Source organism: Ictalurus punctatus, chromosome 7, assembly GCF_001660625.3.
Source record: "Ictalurus punctatus breed USDA103 chromosome 7, Coco_2.0, whole genome shotgun sequence".
Classification (NCBI taxonomy): Eukaryota; Metazoa; Chordata; class Actinopteri; order Siluriformes; family Ictaluridae; genus Ictalurus; species Ictalurus punctatus.
In genome coordinates this window covers 26,090,710-26,116,027 of record NC_030422.2, presented here as the reverse complement: position 1 = coordinate 26,116,027, position 25,318 = coordinate 26,090,710, and the positions used below count along the sequence as shown (strand labels likewise).

Below are 25,318 nucleotides of genomic sequence, written 5' to 3'. Positions count from 1 at the left end.
TTCCATCAGATAGAAAAGCTCCACTGTCGGTACTGAAGCTCCTCAGCAGTGCAGTAGCGGCCTCTCCGTATGTGCTGGTGACCATCATTCTGGCAGTGAAGTGTTACAGAGCTCGAAGTAAGACCTCACAGTGTACTTCATTAGCCATAAAATTAAACCCTGACATTTAATAAGAGGCTGATTTGAAGTGTTCATGATTGTGTATTTTACAGATGACCCTGACGAGGACAACAGACCGTACAGAGTGATAGAAGCTGAAGTGTCTGTCTGAGTCTCAGGTTTTCACATTATTTTTCATCATCTAGCTTTTATATAACAGCAGCTCCCCGTGCAACAGAGAATACTGCATTCAGCCCATGGAGCTGTAACGTGATGAACGAACGACTCTGACCCGAAGACTCGAGAGCTGAACTAATCATTTCTGTTTCCAGGGAACAGACGTGAGAAATGCGACATGACAAAAGAAAGAACGACTCAGATCGGGAGGTGAGGTGAACTAACAGACTGTATAGCCTGAAGACCTAATGCTAAGCTATTAATTAATCATTTCTGTTTCTCATAATTTGGCCTTGGCTGCAATAGCCTATATTTTATTTTTTATTCCAAATGTGATCGTTTGTGCAAGTACTAGATGTGCTGGTGAATTTAACATGTAACATTTTAATTATATTCTGCTGAAATGAAAGAAATGACTTGGAAAAAAGATTTGTTCATTTTGCTGAACGAGATTCAAAGATCCGAGTCAGTAAAATGGTCCGAACTTGCCATCACTACTGCTCACTGCAGAGCCAAATAGATGGAGCTGGACGTCTAGCTCCACCTCTCTTGATCTAGTCTAGTAATTTATGGATCTAGTCTAGTTCCACCTCTATGGCTCATTTCGCCATCTACTGGCTGTTAACGTCAATGCAAGCCCTTCATTAGATCAAACTTACTTAAAGGGGAAAAAATGTTGATTGTTAATGCACGAAGGTTAGGTCAAAGTAACCATGAGACTTGCATGGAACTGGAGATGCTGGCATAGCTAATATTGCCTTATCTTTAACATTTTTCATGATTTCATGAATTTTCTGCACTGTTTCTGTGACAAACTGCACGACTAGACTACTTTCTTTTTCCCCACTGTATTAAGGCTATGTAGGCTATTTGTGAATTTCCTAAGTCATATGTGATTCATTAATGTAATAAAGTGTGCTCCTAATATGCTCTTTGCTTTTAAACATGGGAACTGAGTTGCCTTTGCAGGTGTGATAAATAAATAAATAAATAAATTGACCACCTATCTGCTTGTCTTATCTCTTTTGTTGCTTTTAAATGTACACTTCGGGTCTCCCCCTCATGAAAGAAAAATGAATGCATGTACAACAAGAGTATCATTGTGAATATAATTTAGATGGAAATATGTGAATATAATGTTGGATGGACTCAGTCCACATGTGATTGTCTTCATCAAAAGGTAATAAGTGTCACGAATCGTGACGGAGCAGAGATAGGACGGATGCAAGTGCAGGATGAACAGTTGTTTATTTGAAAGAGAGACAGGCAGACAAATCCAAAACGTGATCCACAAACATGCAAGAGGTCAGGCGATTGGCAAACAGGCAAACACGGAGCAAGGCAGGAATCTAGGTCGTGGTCACGGAAAACAGGGTCGATAAACAAAACGAGAAACGAACTATGACGAGGAACTGGAAGCGGATAATCCAGCGCGAACGAACTCGTGACTGTGCCACGAACTAAACTAACTCTAAGATATTACTCTTCCGCGTTGTGTGCTGGGAGCAGCGCGGTATATATGCGGACATGATGAGCGTCTAAACCGCTAGCAGCTGAGAGCAATACAGACCCACGTGAAATCCCAGCCAATGACAGAACAGGGAGGAGACATGACAGAAACATAAACAAAACACACGTGTCCAGATGTCACTACGGTCAACAACGGAAAAGCAGGTGCTCGCGCATTCGCACATAGAGCACACTGCTTCAAGGGGGAATCGTGACAATAAGCAACTTGTCTTGTAGTCTGAATCCAGCCATGTGTCACACTAAAGAACAAAACAAGAGGACACATGTGCTCTGAGACTGGCAGAAAGGCAACCAACTCCATGAACATTTGGTAGTAGACTGGGAGTGTTGCTTAATTTACAATTTATTAGTCACATACTCCACTGCCCTCAAGTGTTGCTGAATTTATTTTATTTCTATTCGGCTTTATTAGCTAAATGTACATCTAACATAAAAATCAGTCTTCACTCTAGGAAAAAAAAAATAAAATATAATAAAAGATACAAAATTAAATTTTAGTATATTAGATTTCAAGAACACATTTTCTCCCCACAACACTTTAATGGGTTAAAAAAAAAACATTTTACAAAACCTAAAACTACACATAAATTTTTTTTTCACAGATCTGCCCCACTAATTAGCTTGTTAGCGGTGAGGGTTGTGCAGGCAAGACACATGAATATTTCTTTTATCGTATGTTTCCTGCATGAAAAACTCCATGTCCTCTAATCTCTCGAAGGTGAAAAGGAAGGGAGCCTGGATTTTCTCTTCGTCCATTTCACTTTCATAAAAAATAGTGTTGATAAACAGGTCCTGCATTGTGATGGCCAACAAGGCATCATCCTCGTTCATCCTCATGATCCGTGGTAAGTGAACTTTCCCAGCAAAGTGGAGTCTGTTCTCCTCCACCCACTCACAGGCAAGCAGAGTCTGTTTCATCACCGCCGAGTCCTTTGTACAAAAAGATAAGACATTTCAATAATCATGTAATTAGTCAACTGCTGCTCAAACACTTTTATGAAACAAGAAAGGTAATTACATAAACAAACAATAGTCAAACAATACATAAACATTCCCTGTATATACATGGATTCTCTGTGTTGGGGTGACCTCCATGAGGTCTGGCACAGATGGGGTGACCTCCATGAGGTCTGGCACAGATGGGGTGACCTCCATGAGGTCTGGCACAGATGGGGTGACCTCCATGATGTTTAGCTCCAGTAAGATTGTTTGTTTGGTGACTGACTGTTGGACTTGACTTTGAAGAAAAAGTGACAAAACAGTAAAAAAAAATTCCAGTGTACATTATTTTTTATTTATTACAAATGACCTGCATACTGGGAATGCACATAATGGACATCTTCATCCAAACTATAGTTATGAGTATCATACCTTGCCAGAGGAAATGCCTGTAGTAACTGATGGCACCGCCACCTCCTGATTACAGGCATGTCAGAATGATAAACGATGACAATTGAAAATCTTAATCATAAAATTTTAGTTGTGTTTACGGTCCTTTTGCTGAAAAAAATAACCATAAATTGATAAAAACTCACAGCTGAAAAATCAAAGGGCTTTGCAAGGGTCACATACAGGGCGTACTGAAATACAAAATCAAAACTCTGATGTTATATTAACAAATGCAGTGTTTAGCACACACAGAGGCAATGGTATAGCAATTATATGACCACTTACCATCAACATGAATATCCCACAGTCCGTCCCTCCAAGCTGAAGTGGTGTCCCTGTTAATTAAGAGTGGAATAAGACCAGATACTGTACATACAGTCTATAGTGTACTGTGAATGTAGTATATGATGACACTCCACTGCTGATAATAATGGTTTACATGCAAAAAAGTTAAAAGCTGACCCTCACAGTCTCTCAGTAAAGACATAGTCTATAATAAAACAATAAATACAATACATTTCATTATTATACAACAATATATCTTCTGGAGCAGTCACATGTAAGCAGAATACAAAGTTGATCATAATGTATTACACCATGGTCAGTCTCAATACTGGATTCTGATTGGTTAGAAGCTGGTGTGCATTAAGACACCACACTATCTAGCACAGATGGGGTGACCTCCATGAGATATAGCACAGATAGGGTGACCTCCATAATGCTGCACAAAGTTACTGCACAGGCAGTTCCAGAGAGCTTGCATAGACAGATACTGACAGTATCTCCCCAAAATTAATGACAGAGAGAGAGAGAGAGAGAGAGAGAGAGAGAGAGAGAGAGAGAGAGAGAGTGTGTGTGTGTGTGTGTGTGTGTGTGTGTGTCAGGATAAGTGAAATACTCTATTGACCTGCTCGAGGTATGGCTTTGGCAGATCAATAAGGTCGGAGCTACCCTATTATTTAAGGACCTTTATTTTGGCAGGCGCAACCGTGTTTTGGTGATTCAGATTTCCTCGCTCCCTGGCATTTCCGGTTCAGTTTCAGTTCCCGGTTCAGTTCAGGTACGCTGAGGCTTTGCTCAGGGTGTAATGAGGTGAACATCTCAAGGCTAATTTGTTTATTTATAGTTTTGGAGCGGCGCTGGTGGCGCGTGCGTTCAGTGATAGTAACATTAGCCGCGCGTGCGTAATCATACAACTTCGTGTGTGGTGTTTGTTCAACCCAATAGTAAGCGCACCTCTCCCTTTTTCACATTGGGACTTGGTAGATTTAGTTTGACTCTCTGATATTTGTGTTGAGCTGAGAGTGGGGAGTTGAGCATCTAAACCTCCTCTAAGACAAATCCCTAGCTGAAGACGCTACCTGTGACACTATTGATGGGGTGTATGTTGTGGCTTTGTCCTATTGTCTCCATACTCTAGTGGCTATACTTTTAATTTTATTTAGTGTTAACAATAATTCTGGTTCTGTTCAGGAGCTGTTTAACTTCCTCTATTTCATGTGGTGGGTCAGTTGGTCTGAGTGTTCTAGCCACCACATCACAGTGTCTGTAATATTTTAGTTTTTCTTTCTTTGCTTATTGTTTAGTGTATTGTGTAATTCTGGGTTAATTGGTGTTTTTCTTTCTCTCCAGGAAGCAGTGAGTCTTGGTGGACAGGGGAAGCTAGCTGCCTTCATTCGGTGGTGTGTGCTTCACAGCGTGCTCAGTGTACCAGCTCAACAACTTCCTTATGGTGTAGGTAGTGTTTAATGATTTGGTTTTAATTAAGGTGGGTTTGGATGACCTCCCAGGAAGTAACTGGCCTGCCTTGTTCCCACCAAGCCTGGGCCTGGAGAATTGCTTAGTTTTAAAACTCTTATTGTGCTTCATGGGAGAGCGACTTTATATTTATAAGTTTTAAAGATGCTTAAGTGTGATAATAAAATGTAACTTTTATTGATACTCATGTCTCACTCTCATGTTCTTTGCCTTCAATCGGTAAAACTTATTTGGGAGTATTTCCCTGGTTCTCCCCCAGGGTGGCGTAGTCGGATTTACTAAACTGTGAATAACAGTTCCTTCCATGCAGGATTGATATATATTATAAATCCAAGAACATTACTGAACTAGAGGCCACTTCTCATGAGGAATGGGCTGAGATTCCTCAGGACCGCCGGCAGAAGCTCTGCATCTCGTTATCAGCAGGTCATAACAGCAAAAGCGTGCTCTACTAAGTACTAAAAATGCCATGAAGGGGTTGAATAATTTTTAGACTGGAGAAGTCATTATAAGTTGCATTTTCAGTTGAATTTGGGGAAACCACTTGAAGCATTCATTGTGTTGAACTGTTTCAATTGCTTTTGTTTGATGTGTTCATTGCAAACAGCTGAAAGTCTGTACATTTTGACAATAAACCTGATTTGCAATGGGGGTTGAGTAATTTTGATTGCAACTGTACGACTATACTTATCATGATACACAGTGCCTACACTTGCAAAAGTTGCCAAAGGCAGTGTCCACATGTGTCGGGTTATTGAAGGCCACTGTTTTGGTAGGGGATGGGATGGATGTTAGCTAGCTCATTTAATGCCAATTGTATGAATCGGTTATAATAGACAGTGTTAACATTAGCTGAGACAAAACTTAAAATGTGTCACTGAACCACAAATTATCTATATTTAGCTTCTGATATATTGATGCTATGGAAACATTTTACACACTGGTCAAAGTTCAATTTATCTTTAGAGTTCAGTTTTACATACTGCCATTATGTTGAATTGTCTGTGACTGTCAGACTGAGTGAACATTTCCCACAATGTTCATCACTGGGCTTTAAAGCAGTTGTTGTGTTTTGCTTTTCTCAGCAGTGTGAGTTAAACAGTGAGAAAGAGACAGGAGGTGCTAAACTGATTTTGCACTGCTGATCCATCATTTCACATTCTCAGGCTAAATGAAGAAAATATTTACATGATGGTGAAAATAAATTAATATTGACAAAATGTATATCTTGACTATAATTAGATAATTTTATAATTAGACTGGATTGCTTTTTTTCAAAAAAGTTCACAATATTAATACTTTTGACAACACTACTCTCACATCTAACTCCACATGAACCAGCAAACTAACCCCTGCATGTAGTGATGGCCAGTTCTTGAATGAACTGTTCTTTTGAGCTGATTCTCCAGAAGTAATCAGTTAAGCTGGTTCACAAAATCAAACTGAATCTAACTTTAATTCCGGGTTGATGATGCAAGATGCACAGCTGTAGTAGCACGCTCCACAGCATGTCCGACTCAGACGAAACGTATGAGCCGGTTCAACTAACTGTCGAGGTTTGCCGAGGATTACCGAGGATTCAGATGAGTGATTTGCTGACACTATGCACATGACTTGAACGAGCCTGATGTGAAATGTAAGTTTCTTTAATAACAAACAAAACGTATTGGAAATATGCTTATGACTAGTTTTATTAAATACATTCTTATTAAAATGTGGAAAATCCTTTCTAACAAGAAATATAAATGAATTTTATTATATCTTATTGTGTATGCAGATTATATTTTAAGTTGTTAAGCTAAATCATGGAGTTCATAAGACTAGTTTATTCTTTCCTTATACTTTAGACACGTAGAACATATCTGCGTTTGTACATCAGTGTATGTTATGTGTGCTGTAGGTGCAAAACTTTAATGGAGGAAACTTGTCCAAGATGTGGCCTACTCAATACTGGTCAGTCGAATCCGACAAGAAGGATCAGCAAATTAAACTGTGACCACAAACACCATTAACTTAGGTTAATAAAAGGCAATAATCAGCAATATGCGTTCACACACATGACTTTATTTGAAGATTATTTGATACAACATGACACTGACACATGCACTACGCCATTGCTTGATGACGTTAAAGGAACTGATGAACCGGTACATTGAAACAAACCGTCGGAAAGAACCGGTTCGCGGAAATGAATCGGACTTTCCATCAGCCCCCGCGTGTAGGGTAGCGGCCCACTTATAAAGCTGAAGCCGCGCCCATTGGGCATGGACCATTATAAAGAATAAATATCAGGTAAGTATGAACACAACAACGTCACACATATAGATAAGTATACATCATCATAAACATATAAACATATAATATGATCATAATATGAACATACACACATATTAACCACCTTCCTCATGTTCATTTCAATAAAAGTCCCCCTTTTCCCCAGACACATAAACACTGGTGCAGAAATAGAATAGGAGTTTATCTCCTCCCTCTTGCTGTAGTCTCGGCGGACTGGACCCGGAAGACGGACGCGGACAATCTACAGCACAAACAAAGACAGACTATACAAATATACAGATACGTAAATAAAAATGTTCTGTTTTAAACTTATCTGGTGTGTGTAGTGTGATTATTGGGGATGTGGATCAGCAGGGAGAAGTAATATGTGATTAAAAAAAAACAAAAAAAACCTGTGTGTGTGTGAAATGGAGCTGTAGCGCAGACCCACGTGTGCAGTCTAGACAATGACTAAACTACTGCGTGTGTGGGGAGATGATGTGAAGTTAAGTAGATGGGCGGAGTGTGAGTGCTGTCTTGTCTTCTGTCACACAAACTTCTATGGGAGGTCCAGATGACTTGTAATGAATAATGAAATAAGAAAAAGAGAATATAATATTATTGTGAATGAAGCAGCTTCACACAGATATAAACCAGTCAAGTTCATTTCACCAAATACTGTAATAAATAAAAGGGTTAGGTCAGGGGTGCCCAATACGTCCGGTCGATCGCAAAGGAAGTGCTGGTAGATCGCCATTTAAATCAAGCAAGAAACTGAAGACTTATCACTTCCATGCGGAATGGGAGGATGATTTTTTTTCACGATGTCATATTCGAAGTGCGTTTGTCTGATCTGCCAAGCTACCACTGCTATTCCGAAAAAGGGAAATGTGGAGCGGCACTTCAGGACTGTTCATAAAAACTACGATACTGACTACTTTTACATGGACAGCGGTAATCTAATTATCGACCTTACTCTGAGTAAGATAATAATGTGATTAAGGTGTTTACGTGAATCGCTTTTAGAAAACTCCTGTCATGTTCCCGTTTTACATGTTATAGAACATAATTACATTAACGTCATTACGTCACCGCGCCACGCCGTCCGACGTCCCTCCTGAATTTCATGTCAACATACAGTTCGTCTTCGTTATGGTACCGTATACAGATTTGGGTGTTTTTTATTTTTATTTTTTTACGAACGCTTTAAGTGCAGTTAATTATTTGTCATGCTATACGTGCTAATAGACAATTGCTTGAATCCGTGGTCTGCGTCTCAAACCGCGTACTTACCGTCTATGTAGTAGCCGAGATATATCTATTTTTCCCCACTACAGGCCTATAGTAGGAAAGTATGCGGTTTGGGACGCGGCCGAAGTCTCTTGTTCGCCGTAAAACGTAAAACTGCCGTGTGTGATCGTGTCCTGTCGCAAAATGCGGTGCAAACTCTCACACGACGTTCATAATGTGATTAAGGTGTTTACATGTCTGTAATACTCGTCCGTAATGCGACTAAAACAGCAGTACTCCACCTGTCTTAATTCGATTAGAGCTTAATTCCAGTATGACCTTAATTAGATTAAGGTAAGTAAAAAATGCTGTTTACATGGTAGTTTCTTAATCAAAGTATGGTCTTAATCGGGTTACGAGTGGATAATTTAGCAAAAATGCTAAACATGAAAGAGATCGTGGATGTGGCAACAAAGGTCGCCTGTTCTATACGTGCTAGATCACTTCAAAGACGGCTGTTCGTGCGCATCTGGAGAAGGCAGACTGCGACCACTCTGAGCTCCTGCTACACACTGACGTGAGATGGCTTAGTAGGGGTAAATTCCTGCAGAGATTTCGAGAGCTCTGTCCGGAGATAAGCGAGTTTCTTTTTGCTGTTAAACATGCAGAATGCACCCAACTCAATGATGATCAGTGGCTGCTGGATCCAAGTCCAGCGTTTTTAACCGAGCTGACCAACATGTTAAACGAGCTTAATTTGGAGCTGCAAGGAAGAGAAAACCGTGGTCAATTTGATCAGCTAAGTTAATGCCTTTAAACGAAAAATGCAACTTCTGTCCTCAAAGCTGCAGCGCCATGATTCTGGGAACTTCCGAAACCTCGCGTCAGATCTGGAGACGCAGCGGAATTGCGGCTTGTGCGCAGTTGAACATTGCACGCTACACGGAGCAGATTGACAGCTGTCGGTCAGAGTTTGACAGACGCTTTCAAGACTTTGCTTTACTGGAGCCAGTCGCTACATTCATGTGCTACCCATTCAGGGACAATGTTGAGGTTGATTCACTCGCATCGAAAATTGCAACGCTGTTTCACCTGAACTCGTCTGAAGTGGAGGATGAGATTTTGAAACTACAGACTGACATTCAGCTGAAGTCCAGGGCTCATGGACAGTTCTGGAACTTACTCACAGGGGAAAAGTACCCAAACATGAAGAAATGTGCATCCTCCTTGACTGCATTATTTGGCTCTACTTATTTATGTGAGTCAGTCTTTTCCCACATGAAGATTATTAAGTCCAAATACCGTTCCACAATGACTGATCATCATTTGGAGGCCTGCTGGAGGCTGGCTACCAGCAGCTACTGTCCGGACTATGCAACCCTGGCTGATTCTATTCAGTGCAAGTCATCAGAGTAAGGTAATGACCAAAAATATACTGAATTGTAGTGTGCCATAAGGGCTCATGCAGTTATGCAAGGTACATGAACATATATTGTGTGTGTATACATATTTGAAGTATATTCAGTATATATATATATGAGTAAATATATGTTTCACATTTTTAGCGTAGGTAGATCTCTTGGACTGGTCATGTTAAAAGTAGCTCGCAAGTCAAAAAAGTGTGGGCACCCCTGGGTTAGATTATTAGACATCATACACATTTACCATGACTTCATGAGTATATAGTATATTTAATAAAAAAAACATAATGATAACTCTCGGTTCATATGTGAAGCTCAGTACCTCAGTAAAGCCACATTCATTGCAGTTACAGTGCCCATTAATATTGGCATCCTTGGTAAATATGAACAAAGAAGGCTGTGAACAGTTGTCCTTATTTTGTCTATATATATATTTTTTTTTTTAAAAATCACGAAAAATACTCTGCTCTTATGGATATCAAACAATTGCAAACACAGCACAGGTTTATCCAAAATATATCTGTGTTAAATATAGGTGTGCAACAATTATTGCCACCCTTATGAATTCATGTAAGAAAATTATATGTGATGTATATTCCCGTTGATATTTTACATTTTTAGTACACCTGGGTGACTACGAACAGGAAATTGTTCATCCAAGATAAATATGAGGTAACACATAGGCCAAATTCAATTAGTCATTCATGACAATTGGTAAGACCAAGCAACATAGCTGGGATGTGCAGCAAAAGGTTGTGGAGCTTCACAAAATGGGAAGTGTCTATAAGAAAATAGCACAAGCATTGAAAATGCCCATTTCCACCATCTGAGCAATAATTAAGAAGTTTCAGTCAACTGGAAATGTTATGAATCAACCTGGAAGAGGACGTGTGTCTATATTGTCTCAGTGCACTGTGAAGAGGACGGTTCGAGCGCCCAAAAAATCTCCAAGGATCACAGCTGAAGAGTTGCAGAAGTTAGTTGCGTCTTTGGAGTCAGAAAGTCTCCAAAACTACAATCCGAAGTCACCTACATCACCACAAGTTGTTTGGAAGGGTTTCAAGAAAAAAGCCTCTACTCTCATCAAAAAACAAACTCAAGCGTCTTCAGTTTTCCAGACACGACTGGAACTTCAAATGGGATCGGGTTCTATGGTCAGATGAAACCAAAATAGAGCTTTTTGGTAATAAACACCAGAGGTGGTTTTGGCACACATGGAGAGGTAGGCTGTTTTTCTGTCAGAGAACCTGGACATTTAGTTAGGAAACATGGCATCATGGACTCTATCAAATATCAAGAAATATTGAATGAAAACCTGACTGCCTCTGCCAGAAAGCTTCAAATGGGCTGTGTTTGGATCTTACAGCAAGACAATGATCCAAAACATACATTAAAAAAAAAAAAACCTGTGGCGTGAACTGAAGAGGAGAGTCCACCAGCGTTTGAAGGATCTGGTGTGATTCTGTATGGAGGAACGGTCTCAGATCCCTTGCCATGTATTCTCCAACCTCATCAGGCATTATAAGAGAAGACTCTTGTCTGTTATCTTGTCAAAGGAGGTAGCACAAAGTATCAACTTAAAGGGTGCCAATAATTGGTGCACACCTATATTTAACAAAGGTTATAAACCTGTGTTTTGTTGGCAATTGTTTATCCATGATATGTGATAAACAAGGTATGTGATTTTAAATGATTTTAATGATTACACATTTTAAATGATTTGCAGTTAAGACATGAAACATTATTGTGGTTTGGTTTCTGTTCTAGCTGAGCTGTGTGAGAAATGAGGAAATGCTGTCATTCACATTCTCAGTAATGCCAAAATTAAAACAGCCACACATGCATGTTCTCACTCTAGTTTCTGTGGTAAACACTAACAGCACTCAGTGAGCTCAAGGTCCTGGTTCGCTATGGTCATTAAAAATCCCAGGACACTTCTTGTAAGGAGTAGGGGTGTAACCCTGGTGTCCCGGTGAAATTCCCTCATTGGCCCTTATCTATCATGACACCCTAATAATCTCCATCTCTGAATTGGCTACATCACTCTCCTCTCCTCTCCTCTCCACCAATGGATGGTGTGTAGTGGGTGTTCTGTCGCATCATACACACTGGTGGTGGTTGAGAAGATGGTAGTCTTGTTGAGATCAATCATGAACTTGAGTGAAGTAGCACAGGAACTGTACAAGTTCAGGAGTTGAATAAAGTTATGTTCTGCAAATTGTTCTTATAATTTCTGGGTTCACATGAAAAGAGCACATCAACTTTGACCAGAACGGAAGTCTTTCTCTCTTTCTCTCTGTGTGTAAGAACACAGGAAGTGTAGTGGCTTTAACACAGACCACTGATCAGTCAGTCCTTCATCAGTGTGACAGGATGGAGCTTCGTCCACTCCGTGTGATGATCTGTGAGTAAATGTTTCTTTGTGTCTTCATTAGAGTGAGTGGTGGCTTAAAACAGTACGTTCAGATGAAGTCTAATGTCCTGTGTGATGAGGTTAATATGTGATTAGAACATTTTCGTATGATTCTCTGATATGATTGTTGGATCAGTGTACATCCATATCAGTTGTGTGAGTTAGTTCATTTGCGTTGAGCCCATGTGAGAACTTTTATTATTATTTGGTTACTGAGGTTAAGGTAAGGGTTACATTTATAAATAGAATAGAATTAATTAGTTGCATTAATAATGATATCAGTGGGAGTGTACAGTACAGTCCCCTCTGAAACTATTGGAACGGCACGGCCTATTCATTTGTTTCTGCTGTACACCAAAGACATTTGGATTTGTGATCAAAAGATGGATATGAGACAAGAGTTTAGGATTTCAGCTTTTATTTCCTAGTATCTACCAATTGGGTGGTCTGAAAGAAATGTGGTATGTTCTATGTCATTTAACACGTCTACATATAAATACCAGGAAACAGAAGCTGAAATTCTAACCTCTCTTCTCCTTTTCATCTTTTGATCTCAAACCCAAATGTCTTCAGTCTGCAGCAATAACAATAACTTGACCTGCTGTTCCAATGGAGTCAGAGGGGACTAAATATTTTTTGTTTTCAGCATAGTTTATGTGGATTGCTGTTAATTGGGCGTGTCCTCACTTCATCCTGTAGTGTAATGACATTAGATTAGATATACCATGTACTGGATGTTCTAACTTTAACACTGACTCCAACCCTAACCATAGATGGATAACAGTGACGTACTGTGTCTGCAGTATTAATGATCTGTGTCTGCAGTTGGCGCATGCGTGTTACAACATACAGTACCTAGTGGATAAAATCCAATGTGTCATTATGCTACAGACTGCAGTGAGGACCTTTTGGTCCATTTTAGTGCATATGTGTAGAATCTAAAATCTGCCATCTTCAGGATTTGTGTGTTATTTGGGGTTGTAGAGTGTCTGAGGTGACATGGAGTTTTTTCAGAGTGTGAATCAGATTTTGGTTTGTGAAATTTTTCGTGGGCTTTTATCATGGATGAACATTTTCTGTTTCTTATAAGGTATGAAAGGAAGAGTATATGATCAGAGTGTATATGATCAGAGTCCAGCATCTTCTGTATATTTTAGCCCTTTCCAACACAGGCTATATGATGTTCAGATCTGACTTTTCACACAGAGGACAACTGAGGGACTCGTACACGACTATTACATAAGGTGCAAAACATTCACTGATGCTCAAGAAGGTGACACGATACATTAAGATTCAGGGGGGTGTAAACTTTTGAACAGGATGATCAGTTTAAATTGTTTATTTGTTTAAAGATCTTATTTTTTCCATTTAGTACTGCCCTTCAGACGCTAAATAAGATACTTACAAGTTTCCCAGAAGACAAAATAACAATTTACACTGATCATCCTAAACTGTGTGTGTTCATTAGCCTGTATGTGCTACTGAGCTCAGGTTTTTCCTCATATATGACATCATCCTGCAGGCTTTATGTATTACAGCATAGCTCTAGTGCACAGGAGCGCCTTTCTCATGTGAGAGACACAGAGAAGGAAGTGTGTAATCCAGCTTCAGATTAGCAGATGTGGATCAGATTAAACATGAGACAGTAATGAGCAGCATAGTGACCTGAGTGAAAATAGCTTTTTCTAAACTCCATTCATTATTGAAACAGGTCGATATATTGCATTTCTTATAGCTGAAGTGAAACTAAATATAGATTTTTTTGCAGTATATGACATTGTTCTCATTTGTCTTCTTAAAGAAAAGAATCAAGTCAGTGTTACATCATATTCTCTGTTCCTCTTCCCTTTTTAGTGCTTATTTCACTTATCCGAGTTGGACAAGCTCAAGGTGATTTATACATATTTTATTGCCTATGTTGTGTACATGTTGTATTTGTATTAAGGTGGAGAAGATTGTTTGTACATTGTCATGCAGAATTTAAGTTATTTACATTGACAATGTGTGTTTGCTTTTTGACTTTTCCAGCAGAGATTATACCAGTTCTGTCTGTGGAGCCGAATTCACCTCAAATATTCAGAGGAGAGACGGTTACACTCACATGTAGGATTTCAGGAGGAAATAGATGGTACTACTGGAGCAAAGATGATGATAATGTTCACAGTTCTGCTGAAAATTTCTACACTATAAAAGTAGATCAGAGTCACAAATACAGATGTTGCGGGTCTGTTGATGGACGGACAACGACAGGGAGCAATGAAGTGACTCTCTCAGTGATAGGTACATGTCTGATCTTACACTCCTGTAACATGCACTGATGCACATAATCATTACAAAACACACTGATTAAATATCAGATGGTCAGAGAAGGGTGTGTTTGACTGATTTTATGTATTTGTTGTAACTGTACAGAGAGACCAAAATCAGTTCTGACTCTGTGTGTGTGTGTGTGTGTGTGTGTGTGTGTGTGTGTGTGTGTGTGTTAATCTCTTCTTCACACCAATATTTATTAATTTCAGCATCACATCACCACATGCAGAGTGAATTAAGTTCACAAGGTTGCTTTAAAATGTCACAGATTCTGAAATAAACAACAACAACGTTTCGTTACTTATCCTGTGTCTAGTATTGATTAATAGTGTAGTTGTACATTCACTGTGTTCAACATTCATAATAGTGAACACACTGATGAAGATGAATTCATTAAGAGTGTGTATTTATGCACCACTCATAAAGTACATTTTGAAAAAAAGAAAAACCTTTTAAACTTCAGTGTGTTTGTTCAATTATGAACAATTTATTAAATTAATTCCATGTACAGTATATATAGAGTATAATGATATTATAAGACCATGTTGACCATGTAATAAAATCGCACAACTGTAACTGTTTAACAAATGCAGAATATAAATGCATTATTAGACACAAATCATCTGATTAAGATGATAAAACTATTGTTTATGTTGTAAAGAGGAAAACTTTAATATCATCATCATTTCAGATCAACAGAAAAACCCAAACCGACTGTGAGAGTGAATCCTCAGAGCTCCGTCTACACTGGAGACAGAGTTACTCTGAACTGTAATCTGCTGTCTAATGGATGGACTTTTCTCTGGTACAAAGATCGAGTCCAAGTAGCTGAAGACACCGACACACTCCATGATACAGTCTCTAATGCAGGAGAAACAGTGTATCAGTGTAAAGCACGCAGAGGAAAGTACGACTCAGAGCTCAGTGATCCAGTTACAGTTACAGTTAGAGGTACGTCATGGTTTCTACTCTTTGACTGCATGTTTTAAGTTATTTCTTCTTATATTTTAGATATTTATAAAGCATGTCATTCATGAACAGTGAGAGCAAAAGTTAAAGTAAAGTACCGCTGAGTGTGTGTTCATCAGGAAGAGAATCTCTGTTATAAGAGACACAGACTATCAGATATCAGTGTTATGTAGGGATAATAAATCTCATGGTAGGAGAACGATGGAAATTATAATTACACAGCACTCATGTTAATCAGACTCATAATGGTGTTTATAACTGTAACTGAAACACAGACATTAGTGCTGAAACACTCACTACAGAATATTAAATTATGATCACTATAGAAAGAATGTACAGCGTGTGTCTGATACCAGAGGCCTTAAAGCTACACTGTAAATAAATCACCTGCTTTGTCTCTGTAAGTGCTGACTAATCACTTTGGAAATCATACATAAGACACTTGGAGCCAGATCACATCAGGATCTCGAATAATTGTAGGATTTTTTTTTTTCTTTTGCTCCAGTCTGCTTCCTTACCAATGACCAAAACATGGAATTATACAGAATAAAATGTGATGTCAAATAAATGGATTAAACAAAACAACAGTTATTTATATTAAAAATCTCAATCACCTGTTCATTTTATTAAATAAATCTGAATAATACTTTACTATAAATACATCTAACACAATACCAAATGATTAGAATCAGGATCTGTAGAAGACGTTGGACTTTTTGGTGCAAGTGGTTATAACTTGTCCAAAACATTTTTCAGAGTTCCATGTGTAATGTTACATTCTTTTCCAAAATCTTCTAAACTCTATACACTCATGAAAAACAATCAATCAAAAGCATACTAATTATTTCAGGACATATTTTATTATCTTTGTACAGTGCTCCCAAAACCTGTGGTGTCCATAAATCCTGATGAACAGGTGTACAGAGGAGAGACTGTCACTCTCAGATGTGACATACAGGATGAAGAGGACTCTGACTGGTTCTACAGCTGGAATAAAGATAGTTCTGGTGTCAGTAGTGAACAGGAGTACAGAATCAGTAGTGCTGAAACATCTCATGCAGGTAAATACACCTGTAGAGGAAGAGAGAGAGGAGGTTCACACTCCTCACACACCAGTGATGCTGTTACACTGACTGTATCAGGTGAGTGTGATCATCTCTTCAGTACTCATTAACCTCAGGTTCACCTCAGCACTCAGTACTGGTGTAGATTAGAGCTGCACAATATGCATACAAAGTGTGATATGCACTAAAGACGTATGGCATTAATTATTGCCATACATAAAAAAAAAGAAAAAAAAGGGAAAACTGTTGGTACAAAACTTGTGTTGTGAGTTCATGGACGTGCAGTTAAAGGCCTGGGGGTGGATTATGGCATTAAACATTCTGCCCATTTTTGTCAATCTGGTTGTTAGGAGCTACTAATAGATCAGTATTGGTGGATCTAAGACTCCAGGGTGTAGAGTGTTACGGTGAGGCCATGCACTGTGTGAGAATTAAGAGTTTGTTTATTTGATTCTCTGTGAGATGGATAAATAGTGTTCATGATAGAGTACACATTTAATGTGTGGTTGGTATGAGTAATGTTACGTTATCCAATGTATTTCTGTTTGCTCTATGTGCCATTTGTGTGTCTAATCTAAACCACTGTATATACAAAAGGTGCTCCGTCTGGAGAATAAAAACAATCTTGGTCTCGCCAAAGCTTTTCTTTTCATTTTATTGTATGTTGCGCCCCAACCTAGACCGGGTCGTAACAGAATTGGGGACTCATCCTGTGCTTATCCGGCGTAACAGAATTGGGGGCTTATCCTGTGCTTTCCCTCGTTTCGTCCCGTTTCTCTTTCGGCGGTTTTGCCTGTGTGGTGGTCAGTGTGTACAGGTTATAAGATATGGCTACTAAATTTAACCTGGATCAGCTAAAATCATCCTAAAACAGCGAGTCATGCTTGAGCCTACTGAGGTGGGTGAAAGGTTTTCCATTTGCCTGTTGTAACAGATGCTCCCGTGTTGCATGAGAGCGATGAACTTTTACGTGAGTTTCCCTCTGTCTTCAGTTCCTGTGTAGTGATACGCACCCAAGCTCACAAAATGAATGGTGCTGTCGATATTTCAGACCTTATGTGTAGTGACGATATCCTTGTTTGAAATCCAAGATTTGTGTTCTAGTCCTGGGGTTCTTACTGAATCTAAACCTTCTTCAGTATTTGAAGAAGAGTGTGGTAAATGGGGTGTTGGTCGAGAACAGCTTGTGGCTGCCCGGAAAACAGATGCTTCACTCTCTCACTGTATTGCTGCTCCTGTAGATAAGGCCAAGTTACCTCAATGTTATACAGAGTATTTCTTTGATGGGAATGTATTAATGCGTGAGTGGACACCCCCGAACTCTGAGCAGGATTGGAGGTCAGTTTTTCAAGTTGTGCTTCCAAAAACATACCGAACCCAAGTGTTAAGTATTGCGAATGACCATGATCTCGCTGGTCACCTTGGTGTGAGGAAGACGTATGACCATGTTTTAAAGCATTTTTTTGGCCTGCTATGAGGTCAGAGGTAGCCAGGTATTGCCGCTCCTGTCATGTGTCAGGCTGCAGGGAAACCAAATCAGGTCGTTCTCCCTGCTCCACTTCAACCAATACCTGTTATGGGAGAACCTTTTGAAAGAATTTTAATAGATTGTGTAGGTCCCCATTCCTTGAACCAAGTCTGGTAATTCATACCTACTAATTTTTATATCTCCTGCTACTAGGTTCCCTAAAGCTATACCCCTGCGTAGCATAAAGTCTCGTGCTGTCATCAGAGGTCTTGTCAAGTTTTGTACTACTTTTGGTTTGCCAAAATACATCCAGTCAGACCAGGATTCAAATTTTATGTCTGCTCTGTTCAGGAAGGTTATGACACAACTGAACATCATCAGGTTTCTAGTGCTTATCACCCAGAGTCACAGGGTGCATAAGAACTCATCCATCAGACATTGAAGTCTATGCTTAGGACCTACTGTTTAGGTCAGGGAAAAGATTGGGATGAAGAGATTCCCCTGTTATTATTTGCTATCCGTCCGTGATGTTGTACAAGAGTCACTTGGTTTCAGTCTGGCCGAGTTAGTCTTTGGGCACTTTGTTTGTGGACCTTTAAAGGTTTTACAGGAAGAGTTCCTGTCTCCAAGTACGGTGAAACCCCTAACTAGGAATGTCCTAGATTATGTTAGTTCCTTTCATGAGCACCCACATACTGCTTTTGAGTTAGCCAAAAGTTCTCTGGCATCCTCTCAGGCCTGTATGAAGGCTCGTTTTGACAAAAAGGCTGTGGTGCGTGCATTCCAAGCGGGTGACAAGGTTTTGGTTTTACTGCCATTACCTGGCTCTGCTCTCCAGGCTAGGTTCTCAGGTCCTTATCTTATTGAGTCTAAGTTGAGTGATACAGACTATGTTGTGAAAACCCCTGACCGGAAACGAAAGACTTGTGTGTGCCATATGAATATGTTAAAGCCTTATATCTTTCGTGCTACCATGGATGTTGGCTCTTCAGTTCCTGTTGTTACGTCCGAAGCTGCTGCCTCTATGAGCGTGCCACCGTCTGAGTATTCTCCTGAGGTGGATGGTCTCAGTTTAGGTAGGGCTTGTTTTCCCTGTGCTCAGTTGCCAAACTCTGAATGGCTGGCAAATATCCAGTCTAAACTTGCACACTTGTCAGAGTCAGCCCAGGGTGATTTAATAAGTCTTTTAAAGAAATATCCATCACTTTTTTTCTGATAACCCTTCTCGTACTACTGTCCTCAGACATGATATTGATGTTAATAATAATGCTCCAATTAAACAAAGTACTTATAGGGTTAATCCCACTAAACGTGCCATTATGATAGAAAAAACAAACTACTTGCTTGAAAATGGCCTTGCTGTGCCTAGCTGTAGTCCCTGGTGCTCGCCCTGCCTGCTAGTTCCAAAGCCTGACAAAAGCTATAGGTTCTGCACCAATTATAGAAAAGTCAATGCTTTAACTAAAGCGGACTCGTTTCCCCTCCCAAGAATGGAAGATTGTGTTTACCGAATCGGAAATGCAAAGTTTGTCACAAAACTGGACCTTCTAAAGGGTTACTGGCAGGTTCCACTCACCCCACGTGCAGCTGAGGTTTCTGCTTTCGCTACACCAGATAGGTTCCTCCAGTATACAGTAATGGCTTTTGGTCTGAAAAATGCTCCAGCTACATTTCAGCGGCTAATGGCACAGGTATTGGGAGATGTAGAGAACTGTGAAGCCTACCTCGACGATGTGGTCATTTTTACAGACACCTGGGATAGTTATATTTGTGTGTTAGCCCGTGCGTTTGCTCGTCTCCAGACAGCTTCTCTTACTCTGAACCTCACAAAATGTGAGTTTGGTCATGCCGCTGTAACCTACCTCGGTAAACAGGTTGGACATGGTACTGTTCACCCACTGGATGCTAAAGTTAAGTCCATTGCCACTTTTCCTGCACCTAAGACAAAAAGAGAACCTCGACGCTTTCTTGGGATGGCTGGGTACTATAGGAGTTTTTGTAAGAATTTTTCAGATGTTGTGTTGCCTCTCACAAATCTCCTCCGTAACTCTGTTCCTTTCGTGTGGTCTTCTAGCTGTGAGTCTGCTTTTGAGTCTGTTAAGATGTTATGTACTGCACCTGTTCTTTCTGCTCCATCTTTTGTGAAGCCCTTCAAACTTGATGTAGACGCCAGTGGTACGGGTGCCGGTGCTGTCTTGATTCAGGAAGATGCTCAGGGCATAGATCACCCGGTTAGCTTCTTTTCTCACAAGTTTAACCATCATCAGTTGAACTACAGCACTATTGAGAAGGAGGCCCTTGACCTTTTGCTTGCGCTCCAGCATTTTAAAGTTTTTATTGGTTCTATCTCTGCTCCTGTTACTGTTTTTACAGACCACAACCCCCTAGTGTTTTACATCGTATGTCAAACAGCAACCAATGGCTCATGCGGCGATCCTTGATTGTGCAAGGTTTTAACATAACCATTCAGTATAGGAAAGGATCTGAAAATGTTGTGGCCGACTCCCTATCTTGGTGTTATTTTAATGACAGTTGTGAACCTGACGTTCACTCTTAAGGGAGGGGGTGTTACGTTATCCAGTGTATTTCTGTTTGCTGTTTGTGCCATTTGTGTATCTGTGTCGGTGGTGGGATGGGTTTCTTTTGTCTCCTCCCTCCTTCTCTAGACCCCACCTACTGCATGCGTCACATTCTATCTTGCTAGTGGATGATCACGTCTTGTCAACACCTGCTCCGGCCTTGTACGACAGGATTGATTGCCTGCATGTTTCCGGAAGTGTACTTAAGCCTCATCAGTCTCCATCACAGGGCAGATCATTGCCACTGCTTTGTGTATAGAGAGGAGTGCTTTTCGCCTGTGTATGACCTTATGTCTGATTTGACTTTGTTTATGCTCTGCCCCGTTACGATTCATGTGATACACTTGTGTATATATGTATATATTATTTTGTTAAGTAACACACTAATAGTCATGTCTGTAAATAGTGCACGGTTAAGACTGGTTTGTAGGAAGTCGGCGCCATTTGTGTTGATTCTTCTTTTCTTCTCGTTTTGGGTTAGCTAGGGAGTGAGGAAGACGGTGTATTTTTGTTTTCTTTTCTTGTAGTTTTGTTAGTTTTCTTTTGGTAAGGTTAGGGGGTATTTTTGTTTATTATTTTGGACTGGCGGGCTTCTGAAGAGTGAAACCACTGTATATACAAAAGGTGCTCCGTCTGGAGAATAAAAACAAAGCAAACGCAATCTTGGTCTCGCCAAACCTTTTCTTTTTATTTTATTGTATGGTGCAGCCTGACCTAGACCAGGTCGTAGCAGTAAAGACTACAGCAAACATATTTTCAAACATCTTGAAGTTGATTAAGAGTTATACCAAAAATGAGAATGAAGAGATCTTCAAAAATGTGAAATGATGAAGTCATGAAGCACAAATTCTTTCAAACTAAGTAAAGGTCATGCAGAGCTGATAAAGAGATTGACCTAATGCAGAGTTCACATGAAACCGTGTTGTCAAAAATTATGAATAAATTGTGAACATTTGTTGAAGGTTTAACGTTAATGCCATTAATATCTACTGAATATCTGGAATTTTAAAACAGTGGAGTTTTGGGTGCAAATAAAATATCTGTTTTCAATTTAATAATGTTGGAGTCCATCCATTATTTTAGATCATGAATGTATACAGTTAATGATGTGGAAGACAGCTCTCCTGATGAGATAAATCAGTGTTACAGTATCTGCTTAACAGTAGAAACTCAGATGTTTTTGAATGATCTGAGCAAGTGGATGCATATACTGTACCTGTAGTTAAAAGGAGAGGGCCAATGATTGATCATTGAGGGATACTTTGTGTGTCAGGGGCAGGAGAAAAAGGAAACATGAACCAAGCTAGAAATACTGATAGAGGAAAGACACCAGCAGCAGCAGAAAGGAGTAGATTATGAGTGACTCCTTGAAGAGCAGTCTCAGTAGAGAATGTGGATCTGATTGGAAAGGCTCAGAGAGATTGCTGGTAAACACTCTTTAAAACAGTTTGGACAGAAATGGAGAATTAGAAATTGGGCTATTATTAGTGACAGCAGGTTTTTATCGTTTGTGACTCTTTCTTTCCTCTGTCTCAGGTTCTACATACAATATTGATATAGTATTTGTGGCTGTGGGACTGAGTTTGGCCTTGCTGTTCATCATCCTTTTACTGATCCTGCTTTGTTGGCACAAATCCATCAAAGGTCTGATAACTAGTTTTCAAGAAATTGCTTATAATGTAATCAGTACTTCTACAAAGCTTAGTCTATAAAACATGAAATAGTATAAGTTGCACAAACATGGAAATAACAAACATATTAACAAAATGGTCCATGACTTGTGTATACAGTAATTCAATATAAGATTATGTTCTTACTAACAAGCTAATGTAAACATTCAATGTTCATTTCATTGGAATTGCTTTCAAAATTGTCTGAAAGTTTGTTTATTCTTTATTTGCACTCTTTTCTGTAGACACAAATAAAAGTGAGAGAGATTTCTTTATTTCATATCAAATATTTCCACCTTCACTAGAAGGAATAAATCTCAGATTAACACCATACAGTAAATACATCTCCTGTAGTTACTATCACATTACATTGTGATTAGGTGACACTGCAGCTGAACCCAGTGGGGATGTTTATGCACAGGTTATGAAGAAAAAGGAGTCATACAAGAATAAAGGTGGAGTATATTATAATGCAACTTCACATTTTATATATAAAAAATACTGTGCCCTGCGATGGATTGGCACCCTGTCCAGGGTGTACCCTGCCTTGTGCCCGATGCTCCCTGAAATAGGCTCCAGGTTTCCAAATGACCCTGAAAAGGATAAGCGATATAGAAGATGGATGGATGGATGGATGGACTTACAGTCTACAGTACATTGAATCATCTGCTATACTAAAAATCTGCACGCATCTCTCATTTTAGGTGTCAATTCCACTATAAACCTCAGAGAGAAAGAAACTACTAAAGCCTGTTTATTATATATTCTAATTCTACATAATACTATATAACATATATATATATATAATAATTGGGCCCAATTTGCTCATTTTCACTTAGGGGTGTACTCACTTTGTTGCCAGCGGTTTAGACATTAATGGCTGTGTGTTGAGTTATTTTGAGGGGACAGCAAATTTACACTGTAACACAAGCTGTACACTCACTACTTTACATTGTAGCAAAGTGTCATTTCTTCAGTGTTGTCACATGATAAGATATAATCAAATATTTACAACAATGTGAGGGGTGTACTCACTTTTGTGAGATACTGTATATAGTGCCCTCCACTAATATTGACACCCTTTGTAAATATGAGTGCAGAAGGCTGTGAAAAATCGTCTTAATTGTTTAACCTTTTGATCTTTTGTTAAAAAAAAAAAAAAACACAAATATATTCTGCTCCAATGGATATCAAACAATTACATCCACATGAATGCCAGAACCCAAGGTTTCACTGCAGAACATTGGCCAAAGCATCACACAACCTTCGCTGGCTTGCCATAGTGCATCCTGGTCCCATCTTTTCCCCACATAAACAACGTACACGCACCCGGCCTCCACATGATCTAAAAGAAAAAGTAATTCATCCCACCTTCTTCCATGGCACTCTGATTGGTCGGTGAGTACGCAGCCCCATACGAAGCAAGCTATGAAGTTTTTCACTACAGTAGTGCTTCTGTGGGATCAGATCAGACGAGCAAGCTTTCCCGTCCTACATGCATTAGAAAATTATCGTTTAAACAGTATCACGTTTCGTGACGTAACGGAGATATGACGGATGCAAACGCAGTTTGAACAGGTTTTATTTAGGAGAGACACAGGCAGGAAAATCCAAAACGTGATCCAAAAAACGTAATCGACAAACAAGAGGTCAAGCAATCGGTAGACAGGCTTACACATGGCTAGGCAGGAATCAAGGTCGTGGTCACGGAAAACAGGGTTGATACACAAAACATGAAACATAAACAATGGCGAGATACTGGGAGCGGAGAAACCAGCATGACTGACTATGACTATCATAAGGAATCTAAACTAAGTCTCTGTTCTCTCTAAACTACTCTAATATTCCGCGCTGTGGGCTGGAAGGCGCGCGGTATATATACAAACATAATCAGCGTCGTAATAGCTGACGGCTGAGGGCATTTCAGACACACGTGAAACAATAGCCAATGACAGAACAGGGAGGAGACATAACAAAACAGAACAAATGCACATGTCCAAATGTCACGAACGTCACCAAAGGAAAAGCAGGTGCTCGCGCACCTTGCACAGCAGCGTGCACTCACATGCTCTGCAGCACGCTGCTTAAAGAGGAAGTCGTGACGAACAGATTAACGGTCAATCTCTACTCCTTACCAGTGCATTCCGGGAACACGCCACAAGACCTGTCCTTCGAATCCAGTCATCTAGCCATCGCAATTTGGCCCTTGTCAAAGTCACTCAGATCCTTACATTTGCCAATTTTTCCTGCTTTCAACACATCAAATTCAAGAACTAATTGTTCACTTGCTGCCTAATATATCCCACCCCTTGATGCCATTGTGACGAAATAGTCAATGCTCCCTTCACCATCAGTGGTTTTAATGCTATACATATCAAGCTTCAGTTAATGTGCATATAAAGTTAGCATTTTTCAACAAAAAAAATGGAAAGAGAACATACCATGTAGAAGTGACTATAAGCTCCACATTTGTCTTCAGCTTCATCCCATCATATACCTGTAACTCCACACACTGATTTTTTTCCACAGGTTGATTCAGGTTAAAGCTGTAGCTGTGTTTGTTTTGTTCTGTTCACTGTCACTGCAGATGATGATGCTGGACCCAGTGATGTGATTTACACTGAGCTTGAACTCAAGCCACAGAATAAAGCACAGAAAAATCAAGGTAAAGCTATCGTATATATTTATATAAATTTGCATGTACATTAACTTTTATTGTTTTTTGATTTATTGACCAATTCATTCCATTATTGACTGTTTAGCTATTTAGATTAGTTGCAGTTGATTGTGGACATTAATTCAGCATTTCTTGTTTACATCTAGTGAAGGCCAGTGTAGAGTCTGAAACTGTTTACTCACTGCTGAAGCAGAACACATAGGTAAGACAAAGGTAAGATTTGTTTTATTTACAAATCTCAAATTAAGTTAGAAATACTTAGAGAGATCTTAGAATTGTATAGAAACCCT

At 39.5% G+C, this 25,318-nt stretch overlaps 1 long non-coding RNA gene and 1 pseudogene across 1 annotated transcript; both read left to right on the top strand.

Moving 5' to 3' along the window:
• LOC124628347 (carcinoembryonic antigen-related cell adhesion molecule 5-like) overlaps window positions 1-25,318 on the top strand; it is a 33,598-nt pseudogene that overhangs the window by 6,443 nt on the left and 1,837 nt on the right.
• LOC108267298 (uncharacterized) lies at window positions 4,161-5,136 on the top strand. The gene is made up of 2 exons (XR_008396713.1): window positions 4,161-4,421; window positions 4,828-5,136. It is a non-coding gene; the product is annotated as an uncharacterized LOC108267298 (long non-coding RNA).